This window comes from Odontomachus brunneus, unplaced genomic scaffold (assembly GCF_010583005.1).
Source record: "Odontomachus brunneus isolate Ranch 3 - 2012 unplaced genomic scaffold, Obru_v1 Obru_scaffold_078, whole genome shotgun sequence".
In the NCBI taxonomy this organism is placed as follows: domain Eukaryota; kingdom Metazoa; phylum Arthropoda; class Insecta; order Hymenoptera; family Formicidae; genus Odontomachus; species Odontomachus brunneus.
Genome location: NW_022639528.1, coordinates 1,387,768 through 1,397,037, shown reverse-complemented (window position 1 = coordinate 1,397,037; position 9,270 = coordinate 1,387,768). Strand labels below are relative to the sequence as shown.

Here is a 9,270-nt window from a genome sequence, read left to right as displayed (position 1 = left end):
CACGCCCTCTCTTTCCCTCACTCACTCACTCTCTCTCTCTCCCTCTCTCCCCCCCTCTCTCTCTTTCTTGTAGATTTCCATCTAGGAGAACATTTCCCCGGTTATGCGAATTGATAAGAAAATCAGAGGGATTCTTTTTATCAAAAATCACAAAATGTACATTTCGACCTAGCGTTTTTATTGTTTTACGATGTTAGAAGAGAGAGAAGAAGAAGAGGGAATTTTTGGAGAAGTATTTCATAAAAAATGAAAATGCTCATGTCTCATTTATGTATATGCGCGTTGATAGCGGTTTGTCAAACGAATTCGACAACATTAATGAAGGACAAATGATGTTTTCAATTTTTCAATTCCTAATTTAAATCGATAATTTTTCTCAAGTCAGCAAAAATTTGTTCCATCTACTTTCAATCTATTTTTCCATATTGAATTTTGTATAAATGCATGTTATAAGTAATCTGTTTTTCTTAATGTTGTTTCTTATATCTTCGTAGATTATATCTTCGTAGATTACTGAATTGAGTTACGTTTGAATCAGACATCAATAAGAACAGAAACGAGAAGTCATGAAAATAACAAAAAGCCCGATTTTCATTCTGATCTTATGCATTGAAGCAGTTGTGATAAGTACGTGGTATTACTGACTCACGAAGCCGATTTGAATAGCAAGGAGACATTTCCTTATTACTGTGCATGATAATTTCGATTTGTCGAAACGGTTACAAATGAAAAAAACGTTAATAAAGAAGTTGACGCACGTCCGTTCTTAGGATTCAGAAAGATCGAAATATATATGTTTACATGAGTGATCTTGTTCACTTTGATATAATATCTCACGTATCCGTGCGTTATATTTCACGCACTATATCTTGCGTCTCAGGCTCTCTAGGGATTATGTCATTTGTTGATTGTGTATTTTCGAGTCTTTATCATTATTTACTTCTGAGGGATTTATCGAGATCGTACCAATAATCATACTCAGGACGCACTGAGTTGGTGAATGTCCTTAATATCACGCAGATCTTGAGAGAATAAGCAATATTTATAATGAAGGGTAAGGGTTAACGACCGAATGAGTTTGCGAATAATGTGCGTAAATTTGGCCGAGTTTCCGAAACTTGGCTCGCCGCACACTTTAGAAGCATTACGCGCGAACGATAAGTCCGCTCGGTTATAGAAACAACCTCGAAACTCTTCGACGGCCCGCTTTGTATAAGGACGGAAATCCAGCTGTATAACTGGAGAACCCAGTTAATAGGGAATAGAGAACCTAGTTAATTGAACATAAGGTGCACGTGCAGACGTCGATCGTGCCGACGCGATGATCGGCTTATGGTTTCACAAATTGAAGGATAACTTCGATAAATTTGCGCGATCGTGTTCTCTTGATTTACGGAGAGAGACAGAGAGAGAGAAAGCATTATTTATTAAGCGCTCTGACAAAATTCCTTTTAAGCGCACAGGATACAATATATAATTAATAAAATTATACATAAAGTGATAAATTAAAAGTATTAAAGTATCAAAGTATACAGAGGATAAAAGAATTTATCAGAAAAGTGGTAAATTGGAAATATAACAATAAGAATGAAAATGAAAGAGTCATAACAAAGTAAATCATAGCCAAAGTTTAAGCTGCATATATATAGAGTATATCGAAAAGAGCCAACAGTTAGCTCACAGAGTTACATTAGATCTGTTGCTTATAATTGCACTAAACAGAAGAAAGAAGATAGAAATATCATAAGATAGACAGAAAGTGCAGCTATAAAGAACAGATATATTGTTTCAACTGATATAAAGTCATAAGGGTTCTTGTATCGCTGGTAAGTTCCAAGGGAGATTAGTAGCAAAAATTACTCTCAAATATTTAACTTTATCAACTTTATCAAAGAAATATGTGAGCACTGTACCATCTACTAAAATACTAAGTAGTGTTTTAGGCGAAGCGCAGTTGATTTTCCTAATATCCATCATCACGGCTTTTGTCTTATCAGTGAAAAAAGAGAAAGAGAGAAAGAGAAGAATTTCGATGGCATTGCTCACAGCAAACGACTGCTGCTTGAATAGTAAATTGTCATACTTACGAGTTCATCTTTTCATCGAATTTTTATAGTTTTAATGTATTTTATTAATCAATATTTGTAGAGTTAGTTCCTGTTTATACGGACCTGATTCCACATTGAAATCATCACATTTTGTTGCATGGAAGAATATATCTAATTATATAAATTAGAGAAACAAGAGACTATACAACTCAACGCGCTTAACAATCTCGTCTCCACAGAAGATAATTCCGGACATTGCGGTTTTTCTATTCATCTGACGTAGTTGTTCCTACTTATAGATAATAATTTGCTAGTTTGCGTATAACGATTCTCAGAATATCTTGTTGATTGATCGTACTACATGCTTGCTACTTAATTTTACTTTTAAAACATATGTGTTTGTATACAGGAAATCCCAGCCTTACTGAGTCAATTATCAGTGGTGGATTTCTGAAGAAATTTTAAAATAAAATTCTGCAATATTGAGAAGAATGTCGAATAATAATAATATATTTTTTTAAAGAAAAGCGTTTTAGTCGATCCTTAAAGTCGATCAATCAGTGACTAAAGAGTTCACATGTTCAACTATGATATATTGCAAAATAATGGATCTGTCATCGCCGGACATCGAATTCTTCGTGTAATAATATTGAAGGTGCTCCTCGATGTTGTCTTATTCGTACGCGAATAATCAGTCCATGGTACGTGCTGGCAATAATAACAGGATACAAATAAGTCACGGAATATTGACGTTAAAACGTGGTGCGCATCGAGCTGTCGAAGCTGTCATATGGAGTGTGTCATGGACGAACAGAGGGTATCTCTCACGGAGTAAAGATACTTAAATCGACGTCAATCTATATATTCTTCTATTTCTGTGACAAGTTGAAATCAATGCAATCAAAAAAATAGTCTTCCCATATGGATATGGTGAAATCATAATTAGATTATTCGACGAAAACAAATTAAACGGCAATTACTAGTACTGTATACTTTTTTATCAAATACGACGATAAACCGTCACGCAGCGACGAGAGAATTTCAGCTGATTGTGGAAGCGAAGAAATAACATGTGTCGATTGATTTTGACTCGGTCGCGATACGAGATACGTCATTCGTAAATGACGCACTTTGCGAGTGTGTCGTGAATAAATGACAGTTTTGACAGCACGAAGCTGTATCACGTTTCAATGTTTCCTGCGATTATTTTTATGAAGTTATTATTTTCGTGTGCCATATATTAGCCGCACACGAACTAATCAACTTTGCGAGAAATGACTTCGCACGTTATATATGTATGACGATACGCGAGGTTGTATTAGTATTTAAAAGGAACCTGACATCTGAGAGGACCTTTGCCACCATTCGACGTGTCTTATGTTTCTGTTTCTACCAATGTCAATTAAATCTTAATCCTAGAATACCATACTTCTTTCAAGTCTCAATTTCATCACACTGTACGTAATATAACGCACAGAGCTACTTTTAGCTAGCAATATTTCTTTGAAAAGAGCGAATATTTTTTAATGTATTTTTTTAAATTTGAAAACCAAAATATCAAGAATAAGCTTATATCATTAATTACGAAAGGTTTTATAAAAAAGGAAAGTTTGCGAAAAAGCTGAATGGAAATTTCTTTAATCACAAAGAGGTTATTGACTTGAAAATTTATAATTTTTTTTTTATAATACTGTATTGTATAAAATCAATTGCCGTTTTTTAATGGAAGGAAATGTAATTTTTGGAAAAAAATGTAGAATAATTCAAAAGAAATTGTTTCAGCATGAAAAATTTTAATGTTAAAATCGATTTTAACAGTGTCTTTTACATCTGCTAAACAGCAGATAGGACTGTCCAGCATAGGCAGAAAAAAGACAGTTTTTTCCCCTCAAATCTCGATCTCCTATTTTTTACTGTATAGAAACGGTGGACGTTGCAACAACAGTATGGGTGTGGTATTCTAGGGTTAATCTGAGCTTAAATCTTTGTCTGATGAGAGTTGAAACTCAAATTAAGGTTTAATCGACGTTGGTAGAAATAGACATTAGATGAACTTTGTGCAGTCTGATTAACCACGACGAAACGTTTCTTATGAACGAACTACTGTCGCAGCCTCGACACATCGATATTGCGCGCGGTGCAAACCTGTCCAAGTGTCGAATACACCAGTCCGCTTGAAAAGGGAAACAATCGATACGCACGATCGCGGTTGATGATCTGTTCATCCTTCACCTTCTTTCGTTTCTTCGCGGTAAGAGCGTCTTTACGATTATAGCCGGCGCAACTTTTATTAAGGGTAATGACCAAGGCCACATGCTAATCAGGTTACGCCGCGTAACGTGGAAACCACCTGACGGAAACTTTTATGGTCACTGACGAATGCCTCTGTGCTCTGTCACCGTTTTTAGAATTATCTTATCTTCCTGTTGTTTCTATCATTGCAAAAGCGTTCGCTTTGTCTGAGCAAAATGTGTGTTGCTTTACTTCGTAAGCACATATTAATTAAATAACGTTACGAAACAAATATTTACTACCATACACATGCATACACATACACACACACAACGGGTAGAGGTCGGTTCGATTTATGTTATCTTCGAAAATAAATAAAACGTGCTCATGTTGAACTGCACTTTCATTAAACAATCTGAGAACAATCTCGTTCGCATCGCGAGATGAAGATCGGGACGTCTTGACACACGATCATGCTCGTCAATCGGAAGACCAGCTGATCGACTGGTCTTATATAAAGTGAGCTTATAGTTTCTATAAGTATTTATAAACAATAATAAATTAATCCAATCGAGAGTCATTACCAGAGGCATTCACCTCTGCACCGTCGTCGTCGACGCTACACGAGATTTGTCCCGGCGTTGTTCCAAAGAAACGCCCGCGAGGCGAAAGTCGAACTGGAATAAAGTCAGTGAACCGCGGTGTGGAAGTGTGTCGATATTAATTAAGGAAATTCCATTGATTATTGACTGATGACTTACAATGGACAAAAAAAGTACAGGGAAAAAGTTAATATAGATCGCGCCATGTATCGACTCTCGTGAATATGCAACATCCGTTCTAGTTGCTGTGCGAAAGATCTTTGATTATTAATTATATGTAATCTCGGATATTCTTATTTCATTTTACGGCAGGCATGCACGAGTAGCGCGGTGCATCGAGTTAAAATGAAATAAGGAAGCACTTTAATCAACGAGAGATTACTCAGATTAAAATAGAAGAAAATTAATTAGTATACTTTATTGCTAAAGCAGAAATACACACATATAAGGAAATAAATAAATATATACGATTAAAAAATTGCGTCAGTATCAGTTTTTTTCTTTTTTCGTTATTTCTGAATGTAAATATCATCATTTTGCGATGAATAATAATCTAAAGATTCCTTCTTGAGTATAAATTAAGAATAAATTTTCTGAATCACGCACTCGACTGGAATGTATCATAATTCGTAAATTTTTCGATTCTTCTCGTCGTGATATCTTTGAATAAAATCACTCTTCTATTCATGGATGTTAATAGCGCGGCGATCCAGATAGGGAACTACGAGATACCGTTACTGCGATATTAAGAAGATCGATATGTAAGACGCGCTTCAATTCGGGACGTGGATCGTATGAAACATGATTGACACGTGCGCATATCAACATTAGTCAAACATCTCGAACATGGCGAGACGTGAAGTGTCAGCGGAACATAGGACGTAGAATGCGGCACGAGCTTAATATTTTAACGATATCCGATAACAACAAGAACATGAAGCAGAGCAATAATAAAAATCGTGTGCGACAGGTGGCTATACGTTGCAAGAATTCCATCAGGTATAACAAAACACTGAAGTTCAAAAGTGCAGTCAGGCAGAAGTATATAATCACTCTTGGGAAAAGAACTCGATTGCGTTCTGCGGATTGGAAAGCGGCGCGAATTCCGTAATCGATCCCGCTCGCCCGACGCACTGGACATATCAATATATGCGCGAACGCCAACGATAATCGCGAGCACGCCCTTTATTTTCACGGTATATACGCGGTTTCTCGCATCACCGCTTGCGAGAGTACAATAATAATCGGCGGCTGGTGAATGGACACGCCGCCGTCGTCGAGCAATCAGGTATGAGAATATACTTCGCGGCGGCAACGGCGAGGTACAGTTATACCTGGCTTGATTATAACGTGGATATATCTTTCTCTCTCTCTCTCTCTCTCTCTCTCTCTCTCTCTCTCTCTCTCTCTCTCTCTCTCTCCCTTCTCCTCTTTCTCTCTCTCTCTCTAGATCGACGAGCTCGCGCGCGATTCTCGATTTGCTCGTAACTCCCGCGGCAATCGGCGTGCCATCGGTAATACAGTCGAGTCGTAACTAATATGTAAATGCGTATGGGCGATGGTGTGAGACGCGGTGTAGTTATCAAACGATAGGAAGTCGTTAATAGTCGCTCGCCTCTTAATGTAATCAACGGCGACACCGATCAAGGCAGCAATCGCGTCTACGGTAACGCTATGACTCCGCAAACGGAGTCAACCGGTCAGTGTTCCACGTTTCATTCCACTTGGCGGTCGTCCGCGAACCAGTTCATTAACGATAACTGATCAAATCGTGGAAAAAATACGCGTTCGACAGACGGACGCTTGGGAAAGTCTTGGGGGAAAACCGGGGTAATTGAGGCGTCGTGTTTGCACACTGCGCGTTAGCTGTTCATTCGATTCAGAGTGAAGAATCCATTCTATAGCGTGAGCAAAAAATCACTCGAATTCGAGAGACTCAGTGGCCACTCCGTTTTTCGGGTGAAATTTCACTCTAAGAAATTTAGAGAACGCTCTCTAAATTCCTTGGAATGGAATCTTAGTCAAAACGAGTAAAAGTGGCGACTCTTTCACTCGTAGTAATTACGTGAAAATACTGCCACTTAAAATTATAAGAGTGAATGTTTCATTCAAGCTTAAAAAAATGTATTCTGATCCCTTATAAGCGAGTGTTCTAATCGATTGGACTGAATGTCTGCCTCTAACAGCGGAATGCCTCAGATTTATTCTTCAATATTGAATAAAAACTCACTCAACAATTGAGAGTGGAAAATTCTCTATATAAGTGGAAAATCACTCGAATTCGAGTGACTCGGTGGTCACTCCACTTTTCGAGTGAAATTTCGTTTCACAAAATTCAGAATATCTAAGGATGTTGTAATAATAATCTTTGGATGTTGTATGGATCATCTCATTGGCTACGAAAGATTTGAAGACGCATTTAAGATGATATTTAATATAAGATTCGACTATGAATATCGTCGATAAACTCGTTGGAATTCGCGAATTGGGATTTGCCGAACGAAGGAATTTCGTCAGCATCGGGTAGTTTACATTTATATTCTGATTGTAGGTCAATGTGAAAACCCGTAAATAACTTATGCCGAAGGACTCATTTCTTAAACGCGCGTGTCTTCACAATGCGATCGGATAACTCACGTGTGTGATAATGAATTAGTAAGTAGCCAGTAGAGTCACTTAGCATGGACACACCAGTGCGCGATATTCGTTGAATAGCGAGGCGCGCGCTACCACGGGAATTAATAATCTGCCGCGACATTCTGGACATTTTTTGGAATGGTCTTCCATTTGCATGGATTTGAATATTGCGGTACGAATCGCACGAGTCAATGGCGCTGGAGTAAAGTGTCTCTCCGCAATATCGCGCTCCGAACTAGGCTAACGTTAGCGCGCAACGCTAACGTTTTTCATCTCCTCCTGTCCCGGAAGTTAATGCTGAATATTTTTGAGTGAACCACCAATCTATGATACTGAGACATACTCGGCTCGACTGATCGCGCATATGCATCGACGAGCGCTAGAGAGTGCGTGCGAATTTATTGCACGAACGTGTCATAATGAACTCGTGTCATAACATGTTCGTGAATTCTTAGATACAGGATTACGATAAAACGGACACGACACTCGACAGGAATATTTTACATTGTGGAGGCGGAGAACGAAGCGTCCTCTTTGGTACTTATGAAAATTAATAGGGTCTCATGAATTGCAAATGGAGAGGTCTTCAACACATGCTCTCCGGAGTTTACGATCTGACCTAATATACGTTAGCACGGATCAGGTCAGTTATGCGGGATACGGAACAGGCGTGATGTGTACGCACAAAGACGTGCTGCAGCCTAGCATACGCGATAGTTGACTAGGAGTGGCGCGATCACGACGGTTGACAAATGTTTATCGGCGTTATTCCGTTAGGCTTGGCTTAAACGAAACGCACGCGCGCGCGTGGAGTCGTGTTATCGATGTATTACTGTTTATAAGTGTCCTCCCCCCTCTTATTGATTGAAGTTACATTTTACGATCGTTAATTGTTGTGACAACAATATATCATCTCACCGCGACTTATCGTTCTTTAATTGTATGAAAACACGGAGTTGGGGATCTGACACGATCGACCACCGTTTGAACGACGCGTTTCAACTCGTGCTCGTGGATCTGCGAATATTAAGCGAAAATATGTTTCGTTAGTGCGGCCGGCTGATCAAAGATAGCAGCATTTTTCTCCGATGAGTTTTGAAACGCATTGCGTAGTCAGCAGGAAAATATATTTCTTGAGAAAATAAATCCTTCTGAAAAATAAATTTTTTGTTGAGTGCGTCACGAAACTCATCGAGTATTTAATTAACTAATTGTGTAAGAAAAGAATATTAGTTTTTTTTTAATTGTGCAACAATTTTCTTAATAACGCAAGAATTTAAACAGCAGACTTAGTAAGGTCTGCCTTGTTAAGAAATATAATAAATTTCGCGGGAAACATATACGGAGAAGAATATTTGGTTGCTTTAACGTGAAATTTGATTTTAAGGATATATTATCCGTATTATTCCTGCAAAATCACTGAAAATTAGAAATACGCTAATATTTCTATTTTTATGTAAAAAATATGATATGTATATATAATATAGTTGAATAACAACATACTTTTACTTTAACATAATATTGATATAATTTCTTTAATTTACTTTATGTCTGACTTTTAAACTTTTATCTCGAAACTTTAAAAACTTATTTTAGGTACTTTAACTATATGTATACAAAAATTGGCATTTTTGTCATTATCTTTTAATTATCTTTTCCTTTACTGAAGATAGCAACGTTATATATATATATATATATATATATATATATATATATATATATATATATATATATATATATATATATATATA

At 37.3% G+C, this 9,270-nt stretch overlaps 1 protein-coding gene across 1 annotated transcript in view; it reads left to right on the top strand.

The window, feature by feature from the left end:
• LOC116847455 overlaps nucleotides 1-9,270 on the top strand; it is a 293,667-nt gene that overhangs the window by 30,017 nt on the left and 254,380 nt on the right. The gene's annotated exons all lie outside the window — the stretch shown is intronic.